Here is a 15,964-nt window from a genome sequence, read left to right on the forward strand (position 1 = left end):
TAGTTTTTGATGTAATGTTCCATGATTCATAGTTTGCATATAACACCCAGTGCACCATGCAATATGTGCCCTCCTTAATACCCATCACCGGCCTATCCCAGTCCCCCATCCCCCTCCCCCCTCAGTTTGTTTCCTAGTGGTTCTTGAGTTTTGATGAGACAAGAGCTCTTTTACTAAGGGCATGAGAAAGAAAATCTATATGCTTTCTAAAAATATTTCTGGACTCTCTAATCTAAAGAGAGATCGGCAATGCATATCTATATTTAGGATATAACTTAAAGACTGTCTACATTGCAAATGACAATTTTAAACTTAACTGTGTTCTTCCAAGTTTAACATGTCTAAAGGCAAAAGGGGAACTTGAAAACCAGTAGGTGGAAGGAATCCAAACTCCCTTATCCAAAATGAGATTCAATTTCTAAATCCCCAACAGGTTTTCCTCCTCCTAGCAGCTGGCTGCCAGGAACAGAGTGAGTTCACCACAGCCCTGCACAAGATTTAATGGGGTAATTAAAAAGTGTGCTGAGAATTTGGCCTGGGACTTGGTTCTGTTTTCGCTCTGCACATTTTGTGTTGGTGGAAGCGGCTTAGGCAATTCATCATTTGTGCTTGGCAATGCTGGTGACAGAAGTCAGTTCTTGGAATGCAGTAGGGGACAATGGTATGGTACCGAGTGGGTAGCCAAGGTTTGACAGCGACCTGTAGAGGCTTTAGGGAACTTTTGGCTGTAGTTAGTGCTCTTCTCAAGTAACTGTCAGCAGCAGGTGGCAGGGAAAAATGGCACTGCCATTCCCCAATCTGCCCACACTTTGTTTTTTTGTTTTTTGGGTTTTTTTTGCCTTTTTTTTTTTTTACATCCACATGTAGACTCTCACTTTAATAAGAAAGTTTCATATGACATCACTGATCTAAGTGAGAAATAGTATCTTTAGAGTACGTGAATGAATAACTATGAGATAGATCTTCTTTTCAGATGTTGGAGAGCATTTGTATTTCCTTTTCCATGAACTGTCTGTTCGTGCCATTGAGCAGAGATCCACAATCCTCTGCTGTGCTGAGTTATGAAATGGGGCCCACATATGATGACTGTGGAATGGTTAAAAATGGGTTCAGCAATTTGTCAAGATTTGGTGAAAAATTTAAAGTGCTTTTTCCCGGCAACGACACTCTTATGTCTTTACCTTACAGATAAACTCACATATGTGCAGCGTGACATGCTTCTAACACCCTCATTGTAGTATTTTAGATAAAGATAAGATAGAAAACAATATACATATTTATTGATTCAACAGATACCTGGATGAATAAACTATGGGAGGACCATCCACTTGCAGCTATGATGGTGTAATTAGTATAAGCTAGTTCCCTGGCCACACTTATAAGACTGGACAAAATATATGGGACAATATTCTTCATCATTGGACCACAAACAGCACAAGACTGTGACCCCTGAGAGAAGAGAGAGTAAGAAGGTACGGCCCACAATGGTGTAGCATTCTCCTTGGGGAAAATTTCCTGACCATGGTACAGACAGCTGGCATCTGTGCAGGCTGTGGCGGTCCTTCTGAGTTGAGGGAACAGTGATCAGAATTTGGGGAGCTAAGACGGTTGGAATTTGCAGTGTGGGGTATCTTATAGCAGGGGAGCTATAGTCACAGAAGCCTCCAAATAATCTACACAAAAGTTACGTTTGCATTTACACTGGCAAGGAATAATTGGGAATTGAAATTAAAATCCATACCACTTGTAAAACACACAAAAAACCATGAAATACTTAGGTATTTCAATATGCCAAATACGTACAATATTTTTATTCTGCAAACTACACAACACTGTTGAGACAAATCAGAGAATACTTTGATAACGAAAACCTACTGCATGAATGGATTGAAAGCTTAAGAGCGTTAAGGTGTCAATTCTTCCATAATTCATAAACAGGTTCTCTGTCCCTCCAATTGTGTAAACGTGCTAAAATTGATGTGGAAAAACAAAGGAACTAAAATAATCCAAACAGTTTTTATAACGAAGAATAAAGTTGGAAGTCTCACATTATCTCTTTTCAAAATTGTTTTAAGGATACAGTAATCAAGACATAGATTAAAAGAACACAACAGAGTCCAGAAACAGACCCCCACATATCGATTTTTGACAAAAGGGCTAAGATGGTTCAATCAAAAAATGGTAAGTTTTTCAACAAATGATGCTAGAATAATTTGATACCCATATTTTAAAAAAGAAAGGAAAAACTGAGTCTATAGCTCACACGAATATAAAATGTAACTCAAAGTAAATTGTAGGCCGAAAAAGAAAACCTAAATCCGTAAGACTTTTCACAATGACACAGGAGAAAATCTTTGTCACCTTGCATTAGACAAATATTTCTTGGATAAGACACAAAGAGCGGAAACCATACGAGAAAAAAATGTATATATTATACTTCATCAAAATTAAAATTGAAGCTCTTGGAAAGACAATGTGAAGAAAATTAAAAGATAAGCTGTAGACTAGGAGAAAAATATTTGAAAAACACATCTGTATCCAATATACATAAAGAATGATCACAACTCGATACATAGGCAAATGATCCAATTCAATTCAATGGAGAAAGGGAAGGATTTTCAGCAAATAGTGCCAGATCAACTGCACATCCATGACATAACGGGGGGGGGTGGTGGAACTGACTGTCGTCTCATACCATATGCAAAAATTAACTTGAAATGAATTATAGACATAAAACCTAAATCGATAAAGCTTTTAGAAGAAAATATAGGAGAAAAATCTTTGAAACCTGAAGTAGGCAAAGATTTCTAAGAACACAAAAGAACAAACAAAAAACATTTTGATAGATTGAACTTCATCAGAAATAATATTCTTTGCTCTACACTGTGGTAGACAGAATTATGACCCCCCCACACACACCCCAAAAAAGATTCCATGTCCAAATCCCCAGGATGACTGTGAATATCTTACTTTATAGGAAAAAGGGACTTTGTCATTGCTAAATTAGATTAGTATTAGATTACCAGCTAACCTTAAAGTAAGTAGATTGTCCTGGATTTCTGAGTAGACCCCTTTGTAATCACATGAGCCCTTCAATGCTGAAGAGAAAGGCAGTAGGGAAAGTTGAAGAAATTTGAAGCATGAGAATGATTTCATGTTGCCGGCTGGAGGGAGCCACATGTCCAGAAACAGGGACCTCGGTCCCTCAACTACAAGGAACTGAATTCTGACAGCAACCTTAATGTGTTTGGAAGTACGTTCTTCCCCTGAGCCTCTGGAAAGGAACACAGCCCCACCAACACCTTAGTTTTGGCCTCGTGAGACCCCGTGCAGAGAATCCAGCCACACAGCACCAGACTTATGCCCTACAGAGCAGTGAAATAATAAACAGATGTTGTTTTCAGCCACTCTGTGTAGGTAATTTCTCACAGAGCAATAGAAAACTAACACAGACACCATTAAGAAAATAAAAAGGCAAGTCATAGACTGGGAGAAGGTATTTGCAACACATATATTAAACAAAGGACTTGTATCAAGAATATATAAAGAACTCCTACAATTGCATAAAAAACCCAACAACCCAATTTTAAACTTAGACAAAAGATTGGAAGAGACAGCTCACCACAGAAGCTACGTGAATGCCCAATAAGACAGTAAAATCATATTCAACCTCATGAGTCATTACGATTCAAGTTACACACACATCGAGCTATTTTTGAACACCAGTGAGCATGGTTACGATTTAGAAGATTTGCCGTACCAGTAGTTGGAGATCATGGTGCGAGTGGAATACTTACACATTATTGGTGGGAAAGCAAAGAAGTACACTTTGGAAAATTGCTTGGCAGTTTCTTAAAAACGTGAACAGACAACTACCATGTGATCTCTATTCCATGTTTAGATCTTTACCTCAGACAATTGAAAACCTCCGCCTATGCGAAGACTTGTATGCAAATATTCATGGCAGATTTATTTGTGATAGTCAAAACTGGGGGAAATACCTGAATAGCCATTGAGAGTTGCATGGATTTCAATTTGGAAATTATGGTGTATCTATATGGTAGAATACTGTGAAGCAAATAAAAGGAATGGACTACTGGGGGCCTGGGTGGCTCAGTCGGTTAAGCATCGGACTTCAGCTCAGGTCATGATCTCAGAGTCCTGGGACTGACCTCCCAACAGGCTCCCCACTCAGCAGGGAGTCTGCTTGTCCCTCTACCCTTCCCCCACTCATACTTTCTCTCTCAAATAACTAAATAAAATCTTTAAAATAAAATAAAAGGAATGGACTATGGACACATACAGCAAAATGGTTTAGTCTCAAAGGCATGATGCTCAGTGAAAAAAGCCAGATGAAACATAGCACAGAAGATCATAGTGTATAAAATTCTATAAAATGCAAATGAATCCACAGTGAGAGAAGCAGGTCAGTGGTTGCCTGAGCATGGGGGTGGAGGGAGAGATGGTTGACAAACCGGCATGAGGAAACTCTCAGGGTTATGGAAAAATTTATTATCTTAATTGTGAATATGGTTTCATGGGTGTGTACATACATCAAAACTTGTCAAATGGTACACTTTAAAATTTGCAGTTACCGTACTTTGATTATGTCTCTATAAAGCTGTTTTAACAATGACATGGCCCACAAAGCACATCTTCCAGCCAGGGGCGCCTGGCTGCAGTCCAATGGTTTGAATTCTCAGATGTCATGACCATCGTAAAAGTCAGAGGGACAGTCAGGTAATTAGGATTCTGTCCCAGAACGATCCAAGTCAGGGTACCTATGAGAGGTGGATGGGGAAAGGAGGAATTTTCCTTCTTTGTCTCTATTGGTGATTGGAGAGAAATTAGCCTCCTGAAGAACCATATTGCTATGGTCAACTCCCTTAACCCACCTTATTACAAGCCACTGAGTTATAATCAGTTTGCCAGCACCGGGCCCGGCAAAGTCAGGGGGATTTTTCAGGTACCGGGCTCAGTTCTTAGGATTCTAGAAGACTTTATATCCATTGTTATCTAGCATTGCATTTGAGTTTGTTAGTGGTGGGCAATAGGATTAACTATAGACAAATTTCAGGGACTCCTTTGGTTTAAAAGACAAAGGAAAACCTAGGAGAAATTTTCTAGCCAGCTCCAGAGCTTCAGGATAACTTTATCACATCTGTGAAAGAAAGAAAATTGTTCTAATCACATCTTTTGAATTTTTTATTCAAGAACCCACTTGAAGGCCTATCTATCCAGTGTTTCTGCCTTGCAGGGCTGGTTTCCAAGCTCAGGGCTCTCAGGAAGCATAGCTGGTTGCTGGGCAGAAATCTAGGAATTGTCTGTGCAGGGGAGAATCTGGCTCCTCTTGGTAGAAGCACCCACAGCAGAGCAGGACAGACTGACCTCCATCCCTGCCGCAACGTGCTTCGGCCCTGGCACAGACAGCAGCCAGCTGCGGAGGCTTTGACCCCTTCTCCACTAGCAGAGTCAGTGCCCGTTTGGGAAGCAAGAAAGGATGTCATCTCTTCTCTGTCACGGGCAGCAAGATCAGTGAGCACCTCAGATGAGGGCCTTCACATGCCATCATTCCTGTTAGCCTCAAGACACCCCCCCCAATCCTTATTCTCCAGGAAAAGCGTTTTATTGCATCTTGATTAGGACAAGTCATTTAACCTTCCTTACAATGCAAGTTAGATATCATCATAAGCGTTTACAGTCAGCAAAACAAAGGTTAAGGAGTTCGCCCAAGCCGCCAGCCTACTAATTGTCCAATCTGTGATTTGAACACAACTTTAGAAATATCTCAAACCTACGCACCTTTTCCTCTATCAGGCAGCTTAGTAGATGACTCAGCTTGGTTTAAGTGATTTCTATGTGGTGGTGCTTTCTTGTTTATAGACGTTCAGCAAACATGTTCACACTATTATCCCCGGCACATTTGTAGGGCATTAGAAGAGTAAGATGGCATCTGACTTCACAGGTCCTTGCTGGATTCCTATAGTTTTGGGTTCTCAGTCTTTAGGTTCAGAACTCATTTTTTTCCATCATCAAAAACTAATTTACCAGCTGCACAGGAATCTGATTGATACACAAAAGTTCTAATTCATTATTTAAAGGGCTAAGGAGGCCCAGAAGACAGATGGGAACGTTGGGCACAGCATCTCATTCATTCCACAAATATTTACTGTGCACCAGGGGCCAGCAGAGCTCTAGATGCTTAGGATAAGATAGTACATATGAGAAATGTCTCCACTTTCATGGTGGTTACATCATCAGTCCTGATGATTTAAATTTCTAGTTGAGGGGGAAACAGTCATGCAAGCCAGGGGATGTTCAGCTTTGACTCTGTAGAATTTGAAGTGTCTATGGCTTAATTAAGAGGATATTTCCAGCAGAGGCAATGGTGTGGTGGAGTTGGTTCATGCCAGCTCTGGAGAGCCAACTGCTCAATTTTCAGTTATTTTGTGAGCTGGTTGATGCCACGGTCAGTGTATTTATGCCATGGAAATTGGCAAACTTCAAATCAGAGCTCTTCTTTCCTCTCTCCGTGAGAGCCAGTTGTTAAAGATCCACTGGCACATCACTGGACAGAGAAGCAGAGGACTGGGTATGCAGACCGGGAGAAAGACTTTAACTTCCTTGGATTCTAGAGCCTGTAATTAAGCTTAGGGATTAATACAATATTACATATGGTAGTAAAAGCCTTGGGGTAGATACAATAGCCTAGGAAAGAGTGATAAAAGCAGAAGATGGAGAAAAGAGCTTAAAACACAACCAACAATGGTAGAGGTAGAGCAAAGAAAACAAATAGCCTCACAGGAGATTCATTAGGTTTGAAGTATCAGGAAGGAGCTTCACAAGGGACAGTGTACTAGGACATTTCCAGAAGGAAGCATTCTACTTTCCTTTGTTAATCTTTTTAAACTCTTGTCTGAAGTTAAGCAAGCGTCCAAGAGTTTTAGTAACTGCGTTGAGGTGAATTGGTGAAAAACTTGGACATTTTCAAGGGGGAATGGAGAATGAAGTCAGGTGCAGAAAGTGAACGTAGGTGGGGAGCAGAGTGGAGATAATGAGGAGACAGAACCGGAGAGCGCATGTCTGACAGTGGGGAGGCCCTCCCTTCTGGAAAAAGGAGAACCAAGTATTATTTTCCAAATCTCACCCCTTGGATCCATTTTCTTTTCCTGATACAGGAAATACCTTCCTGTTTGCACCTTCCTTCTTCACACAGAGGATGAAGAAGGCAACGGCTTTAGCTCTGCTAAGCAACCGTGCTCTCCTGAGATTGATGACGCCCAAATCACCGAACCTGGAAGTTCAACTGCTTATCATTTAGGTTAGGTTTTTCTACAGATGGCTAATCTCATTTCCCGCATGTTGGATTTTTCCTAGCTTTCTGCTCAGAAGGTAATCTAAATTTCATGCTTAGGGAGTACCTTTCTCTTACCCATGAACATATGCTCCAAGAGGGAGTATTTTCTCTGCTCATTTTTAACTCATAAAAGATGCAGGAGGCTTGTGGGAAAGGAGGAAGAAGAAAAGAGTGGAAGACTTCCATTGCCTGTTTAGTAACCGCCACCCCATCCACATCTCAGAGAAGCGGCCTTATCTGCAGGTGCACTGAGAGGCACAGTCAAGCTCTGTGCCAGGATATCCCACATCCGGGTCTCAGCTGATGGGGTTGGGGATGGACAACTACTCAACTCACGGTCATTTCAAATCTGGACAGAGACAGGGACTTGCTGGCTCAAAAAGACAGGCTGGAGGAATTAGATTCCCTCTCTCTCTGAAACTTCCCTCTAGGAGTCTTAGCTTGAACCCTTCCCGCTGCAGGAACGTGCGCTGGAAGGGAAAATAAACACAGGGCAGTAGGTGCCGGCAGGCCGAGGAAATCCGAGGTGAGGGGCCATGGCGCTGCCTGAGAGACAGAGAGGGCGAGGCGAGCTCCGAGCCTCATAGGAACTGGAGCGTAGACCTGGAAAGTCAGAAACCAAGAACAAAGTCTGATCCAGAGATCATTTACCCAAGACCTCAGTTCATGACCAGAGCCCTGAACAGCAGAGACACGAGTTTTATCCAAGATACTATAGTTCGTGACTGCTTCTGGATGCCTTCCATAAACATTTATTAAGAACTTCCTCTATTTTTAATTTATATATTTTTTGAGGAATCTCCATACTGTTTTCCATGGTGGCTGCACCAGCTTGCGTTCCCAGTGCATGGGGTTCCTTTCGCTCCACACCCTCATCAACACTGGTTATTTCTCGTGGTTTTGATTTTCGCCCTTCCGACAGGTGTGAGGTGGTACCTAATGGTTTCGATCTGCATTTCCCTGATGGTTACTGATGTTGAGCATCTTTTCACGTGTCACTCACATGTGGAATTTAAGAGACAAAACAAACGAATAAAGAAAAAAGAGGCAAAAAAAAAAAAGACTCTTAAATACACAGAACTGATGGTTACCAAAGAGGAGGTGGGTGGGAGGATGGGTGAAACAGGTGAAGGAAATTAAGAGTACACTTATCACGAGCACTGAGTCATGAATAGAATTCCGGAATCACTATCTTATAAACCTGAAACTAACATGACACTGTATGTTACCTATACTTGAATAATAAAAAAAAAAAGAACTTACTCTATCATATAGAGCATTAGGCCCTAACTTCACTGGCCTCAAATAGTTCTCAAAAATGGGAAAAAGAAAAGAAAATCCTCTGTGCTAAGAATTCTTTGGAAAAAGTAGAAAAGGAAAATTTGAAACAGCAGCTGAAGTCACAACGAAAGGGTAGAACGAGACTGCAGTAATTGAAGGACTATCTGATTTTCTATCAGCAAATTGAGGACAGCTCAGACTCCAAAAGCCAGTCGCAGGTACCTGCAGCTTCTCTGTGTTTACAACCATTGGTTCATCATCTCAGACACTATAGACCATTTAGTCCACTTGACAGGCCAGTTAGTTTTTCTCTGGTATAAAACCATCATCTGAACACGGTAACCAAGAGGAATATATCGATTTGGCTTGGCTAATTCCTATAAAATGCAAACACATTTTTCTTCGTTGAGAGCCCAAGCCCAAGACACAAAAATAAGGCACAGGCCAGCAGCACCCAGATTAGCATTTGACAAATGGGAGCTAAGTGGGATGCAATAATTAATTAGCCTCTATAATCCTCAAATAGTACCGTGAAGTATACATAGTATTATTATTTGCACTTTGAGATGAAATGAAACAAAAGCTTAGTGATGGTAAATCACTTGCCAAAGTCACAAGGCAGAGAAGACCCCGTTTTGTTCCTGCAGCCCATCATCACACTGTGCAGAAAATGTCATCCAGACTTCTCACCCAAACTAACCCACACCACTGGCAATAGCAAGATGATCACAGTCTAAGTTACATATTCACCTATCACCCTCAGAGTATCTATGGCCTACAGGAAGGACCGTCGCAAAGAATGACCTAGAAAAACCTGGATGTAATTAAGCCAAAGGTAACATATGAACAGCACAGGAAACGTAGTCAACGGTGATAGTGACAGACGGTCACTGCACTTACCATGGTGCGTAGTCTAGTGCACAGAATGTATGGAAGGGCGTCACTATGCCGTACACCTGAAGCTCATATAACATTGTGTGTCAACTATTCTCCAATAAAAAAAAGACAGTATGTGAGTGGATAGTTGTGTGAATGTATTCAGAGTTCCTGAAGCAAAAAAATAGAAATACACAGGACTTCAGCAATTGTTGGGAATGGTGAGCTGGTCTTAATTAGCAATAATTGCACAAGGTAGTATGGCAGTGTTTTCTCTGGCAAACAGAGTTGTTGGAAACTTTTAATTAGCAAGAAAATCTCCCAAGTTGTGGCTTGTGTCCCTTCCCGCCAGGCAAGTGCAATGTGAAAACAGTTTGTGCAGTGACGAAAGCACAGAGTGAAATAATGAAGCAGTTCTCCGGTCCTTGGGAGGGAAGCAGGGCAGTCTTTCCAAGTAGTCACTTGGAGAGAAGAGAAAAAAAAACAACACAGAAGCCATTCACACCAGATGTTCCCACTAAACAATCACATTCAAGAAAGCTCAGCTTGTCTAGATGATAATCATTCTTGAGTGTGGGGGCTCAGCAGCCACAGAAGAGAATTCCTGGTGGAGGGAGGGCTGCCCTCTAAGGCCCACTGCTGGGATAGGCCCCTGTAGTCAAGTCTTGGGGCAGGAGGACTCCACTGGGCTGTGTACCCCGCTGGCCTCTGCGCTGGCTCACTGCTGGAGGGGGGTCTGCTGCACTCCGCTCTCGGTGTTTGGGGGGCTGGGGGTCGGAGGACTTGCTTCTCCTGCTCCTGAGATATTATGCTGAAGAAAGTGTGTCTTACAGAGCTCATGTCTGTGCAGGCACTTTGAATCACAGGAATGGGGGTGTCTCATTCTGTGATCTGACCACCATAGGATAGTGTCTTAGGTTGGGTTTCCAAGAAGGAGAGCCTGAGACGGAGATTCGGGGCAGGTGATTTGTTAATAGGGCCTTTTATTTATCTTTAAGGCAGAAGGATGATGAGAGAGAAAAAAATCAAGCAAGGATGTAGTCTCAGGTTGAGTTGAGTTTGGACTTGACCCCAGGGGGCTCAGGAGCAAAAACGATACCATAGACAGGCCCCGTCAATGCATAGGATTGGGGGGGGGGTACTTCCAGGAGAGACGAGGATCCCTCTGGGGCAGGAGCAGCTCCGAGCCCTGAGCAGCCAACCCTCACGGACGCCGCTCCCGGTGCTCTGCCGCAGGCAAAGAAGGACACGTGCCGGGGGAGGGAGAAGCTGGGAAATCGCCTTCCAGCTCAGCTCGTGGAGGCGGTAGCTCGGAGCCCGAATATTAAATCCATCGCAGGACGGGGTAGCTCATTTGATACATACAATGCCCTGATAAGATCGGCAGGCCAAGCACAATTTCTCTTCAGGACCGTCTCCTATTTCATAGAGGAGGAAATGTGTGCAGGTGGACGGAATGCCTAGCCTAAAGAAGCCCGGTAATAGGAGAGTTGGAACTAGAATCTAAGACATCGGCCTTCAAGGTCTGCGCCCTTTCTGCTGCCTATGTCTCTTACCGCTCATGGTTAAAGGTGAGAAAAGTCAAATGGTGACAGCAAGCATCCCGGACGTGGAGGAAGCAAATGCCGTAGGGAGCGGGACGGCGGAGCAGAGCTGAGCTGGCTTCATCGGGAAGCCTTGTTGAGGGGTTACATCCGCGCTGAGCCTCCTCTGTGCTGGTCAGGGTTTAGACGACGAAGGGACGAGAGCTTCCCAGGCTCAAGCAAATCCAGAGACTAGAATGAGCCAGGATTCATCTGGAGTAGAGTGTGTGAGTCCTTCTGGAGAGGGGCTGGATTTGCCCAAGCCATGTTGGGCCGTGGGTGTATGTTGGAAAGAGCGTCCTCAATCTCGGAAGCCCATCTTTACTCTCACTCATCTCACAGTCTCTCCATGACCATCCCACACCTTTCCCCAGCTTGTACATTCAGTTGTAGTTTCTGAGGGTTCACTCCTATTGAGTAATTGGCCCCAGACTGTGGAGAGTTGTATGAAATTGCTTTCCATGATCAGATCAAGCAGAAGAAAGCCCTTTAAACTTCACATGCAGTTTCTATGAAGTCATGATAGGATTTCATAGAATTAACATGGCTTAGATGAGGTCAAAGTATTCAAATGCCCCACTCTTACCTCAAACGGTCCCACCCAAGAGGTTCCCCAGAATCTCAAGGAAAAAGACAAAGGAAAAGAAATTGCACAGCACCTTGTTCCTAAGGTCCGGGCCACAAACCCCCATGCAGAAGGTGTTGAGAAATCTGAATGATCCCTGTGGCCCGGGCTAAACACTGAGGAGGCCTCCCCACCCCCCTCCGCCCTGCTGCAAGCTCCAGGGACAACCAGGAGAGAGTGGAGCAGTCTATGGGAAATATGGAAAGCTGCAAGAGTGCATAAAAAGAAAACTGTTTTTGCTGTGGGCTGGCTACATCATAGTGTTACAGTGACCCCAACAACTAGCCAAGGAGGCCTGACCCGTGTCCTAGAATCTGAGCAATGGGTTCACTCTCACTCTTCCTTCAAAGAGAAGTGGGGATGCAGGTATTAGTGAACTGTCTTGTTAATAATAGACCACTAGGCTTGTGGGATTGAAGGACTTGTACAAATTATGGTGTCTAATAATAGCTTATAAAATGCAGACCAGAGAAACGAAGTCATAGCAGATAGCCCGGATCACTTTGGAGAGCCAAAGGTCTGGGACACTGGCCTGGTAAACTTTGATGGGGAAGGAAGAAATGGATCACGGGACTTGGCTTTGGATGCTGAGAACCACTAGATGATGATCCCAACTTCCATTATTTTGCTTAGATCTTTGTGTGTGTGTGTGTGTGTGTGTGTGCGTGGGTGCGTTTTGTTTTTAGGAATGGGCTTATGGTAGGAGTTGAAATGATGACCCTTGAAAAGATATATCCACCCAGAACCTGAAGTATGACAAGTTTCTTCCTTGGAAAAGGGATCTTTGCAGATAAAATTAAAAGTCTTCAGATGAAATCATCTCGGATGAACTGGGTGTAGCCTAAACACGATGATACGTCTCCGTATAAGAAAGAAGGGGAGAGCACACAGAGGAGCCATATGAAGAGGGGAGCAGGGGTCAGAGTGACACCACTACAAGCCAAGGAACGCCAAGGCTGAGCAGTAGCCCCCGGAATCTAGGAGAGAGGTGGGGAATGGATTCTCAGCCACCGGCTCTGTGGCAGTCTGTTCTAGCAGCTCTAGGAGAGGACAGCCTGTGAGGTGCTGTGCTTCGGGACCGCTCTTAGTAACATGTGGACGGATGAACCGCCAGACAGCCCCCGGCCGGGCACCTCAGCTTCCAGGGAGCAAGCCCATCAACCCTCATTCTCATCTGCATTGAAACATGGGGGTTTGCATATTCCCCCGGGGCCGGTGACCCCCCACGGAAGCTTCTGCCTCTGGCCCATCAGCCAGCATCGCTGCTTGAAAATATCCCATTAAACCAGGCGTAAGCACATCGCAGGGCTCCTGGGAAATATGTCCAAATGACAAAGCTGTTCTCCTTGTTGGCAAAGGTCTTTTATCAAGCGATAGAGAGTATATTTTCAATCATTCCTGTATCACAATGAAGAGACAAACCCTGTTAGCGTGTGTTCACCGAGAAAGAAAAAAAACAAAACAAAACACACGTAAAATGCTGCCACTTGGTACGACCAGGGACTCGCTGGGCTTTGAGCCCCCATGAATCTCAGCAGCAGCAGCGAAGCGTAATTCGATCTTTTTAACTTCATGATATATATTCATGTCGGCGGCTTTAAGATAAGGAAAAGACTTGGGTGAAAAATGAAACTTCTGATGAATAACTTGGAGGACGTTGAATAATATACAAATATTTCTTTTCCCTCAGTGAGATTCCAAACCCTGCTGAGCTTCCACCCCGTCCCTGCCATTCTTGTGTAGGGAAAACGACTGGGAGGAGGAGAGAGAGGAAATCTGAGCACTTGGGGTAGGGAGGTGTGGGGTGGAAAGACCAGGAAAAAGAAGGGGAGGAAAAACTCAGCATGTAGTAATTGAAAGATCCTAAAAGATGCAGGAAAATTGGCACATTGTTGATAATAACCATAATAACAAAGTTAATGATAGGCTCTCAGAAGGACCTCCTTGGTCTCAGATTTGTTATAAAGAAAAGGAGCCGTTCAGCTGGCGAGCGTGGCCGCGTTTAGCAATGCGGCATTCATCCCCAGCAGCCCAGCAGCCACGTCCGGGGCTGGCTACTTGTCTCCTGCACCCTTCCAGCCCCCCTTGTCCCCCTACGAAATTATTGGTATCGAGCCTCTTTTCTGAGACTTGACAAAAGAACAGGTGTAAACATTCATGGGATGGTGGGGATGGTTTAGGGGTCGTCTTTTCTAAATGTATTTCATTGTTTCCTAGAGAAGGGAGCAGAGGCAGCACTGGGTTTGTCAGGTGGGTTAGAGCAGGGCACATGTGGCCCAGGGGGGCACGGTGCATGCTTTGGGGAGCCCGAAACTGCCCCTGCTTCTGTCCTGCTAAGGTGTCTCTTTGCTCTGCCACACAGGTGTCCCAGGGGAGCACAGAGGCAGGGTAGGGGCGGAGGAAATGCTCCTTTATGATGAATCTATGTTGCTCTAGATATTTTCTATATCAGTTTCTTCATAAGAACAAAAGAGAAAATGAGGCTTAGGGAGATAAGAGACTCACCCAAGACCACGGAGCTAACAAAGGCAGAAGCTGGCACTGAACCTGGATCCATAGCTCTTCAAAGGCAAGATCCTCGGGACGACATCGTGAGCCTGCCGCCACCAGTGGGGGATGGGGTACGAGCCCTCAGTTCGTAGAGCTGAGTGGAAGAGACTCCATTCGAAGGAAGGACATTTGCATGATACACTGATAACCACTCATAAAAAGTATATACTGTAAATGGAAAATCGTTTGGAGAACAGACTCTTTTCCGAAGCCGGGGGGGCCCATTTGAACCCGCTCACTTTCCATTCCCTGTCTTTCCCTGGTGATCTCACCCAGGCCCACGGCTTCCAGAATTCCAGCTCCGAGCCTCTAGCTAGCCCCCTGTATCAAAGCATCAGGTGGGTGCTAGAGCTCAGGCGAGAAACTGGGCCTATGTTCCCCTCTGTTTAAAATGGTTTTCAGCAGCAGGCCCTGCCTTCCCCAAGCCAAGGGCTTCATCCCACAGTTCATGCACAGTCTCTCGCCATGTTTGATAACCACTCGGAACCTTAATTGGTGCTGTTTTGTTCCAACATTTGTTAACAACAGCAAATTACTTATGGATGGGACATTGCCAGTGAAATTGCTAAGCAGAGAAGTTTCTCTACTTTTGTGAAAGAAATAAAAGAGTAGCAGAGAGCAATGTAAGAGCCATTTCCTTTGCCAAGAATCTTGAGTAATGATTTCCTGTATCTTTAATACTCATTGTGAAGGACCTAAGTAATTACAGTTTCTTTTTCCATTTATAAAGACCAATAAACCATTCTCAAGCAGGTATTATGCTACCACAAGTCTCTTTTGAAGTTATTGTCCATCTTTGACCTATGAATGTTCAATTTTAACTGCTCAATGATTGGTATTGCAGAACAATCTTATTACATTTTTCAAAAGTTTGTTTAAGAGAACTTGAAATATCCAGAAACCTGCTACATCCAGAAAACCATTACAGACATTTCATGGGACTTTTCTTCTTTCTTTTTTTTTTTTTTTTAATTATGAAATGAACACAGGCTCATCATAAAAATTTGGAATAATATGGAAAATACAAACCGTGGTGTGCAGATGAGAAGGTCTACATTTTTGTAAATCCAAATCTGATTTTTTTTAAAAAAAATTTTAAATATTTATTTTAGAGAAAGAGAGATCATTCGAGTGGGGGGGAGGGGCAGAGGGAGGAGGAGAGAGAATCTCCAGTGGACTCCCCACTGAGCACAGAGCCCAGTGCAGGGCTGGATTCCAGGACCCCTAAGACCATGACCTGAGCAGAAATCAACAGTCGAACGCTTAACCAACTGAGCCACCCAAGCACCCCCCAAATCTCTAATTTTTAAATTTGTTTTATACTTGTCTTCCAAGTCCATTTTTCACCGTCCCTGCATTCCTATTCATCCCCCAGTTCTGCCATTTCCTCCACATTCTGAGTTCCATCACTGTGCCGGAGAGAAGGGAAAGGAAGATTCCAGGTGGTAAAGAAAGTGTAAACCCCAACATTTGCTAAGTGTCATTCTGCTTGCGAATTCATCCTTCACCTCACCACCACCTTTCCTCTGGGGGGTGGTGATTATCCCTCTCGACCTCTCTGTTACTTTTCTCCAAACGATCCAAGTACTTTGTCTCCCGCTTCCCCCAAGCGTTACAGAAAATCGAATAAATACTTACAAGACTGCTCCCTAAATTGTAAGTTCCACCAGGGCAGGACGTGGGCACAGATTC

Source organism: Ursus americanus, chromosome 6 (assembly GCF_024610735.1).
Source record: "Ursus americanus isolate L20-20 chromosome 6, mUrsAme1.1.p, whole genome shotgun sequence".
NCBI classification, from domain to species: domain Eukaryota; kingdom Metazoa; phylum Chordata; class Mammalia; order Carnivora; family Ursidae; genus Ursus; species Ursus americanus.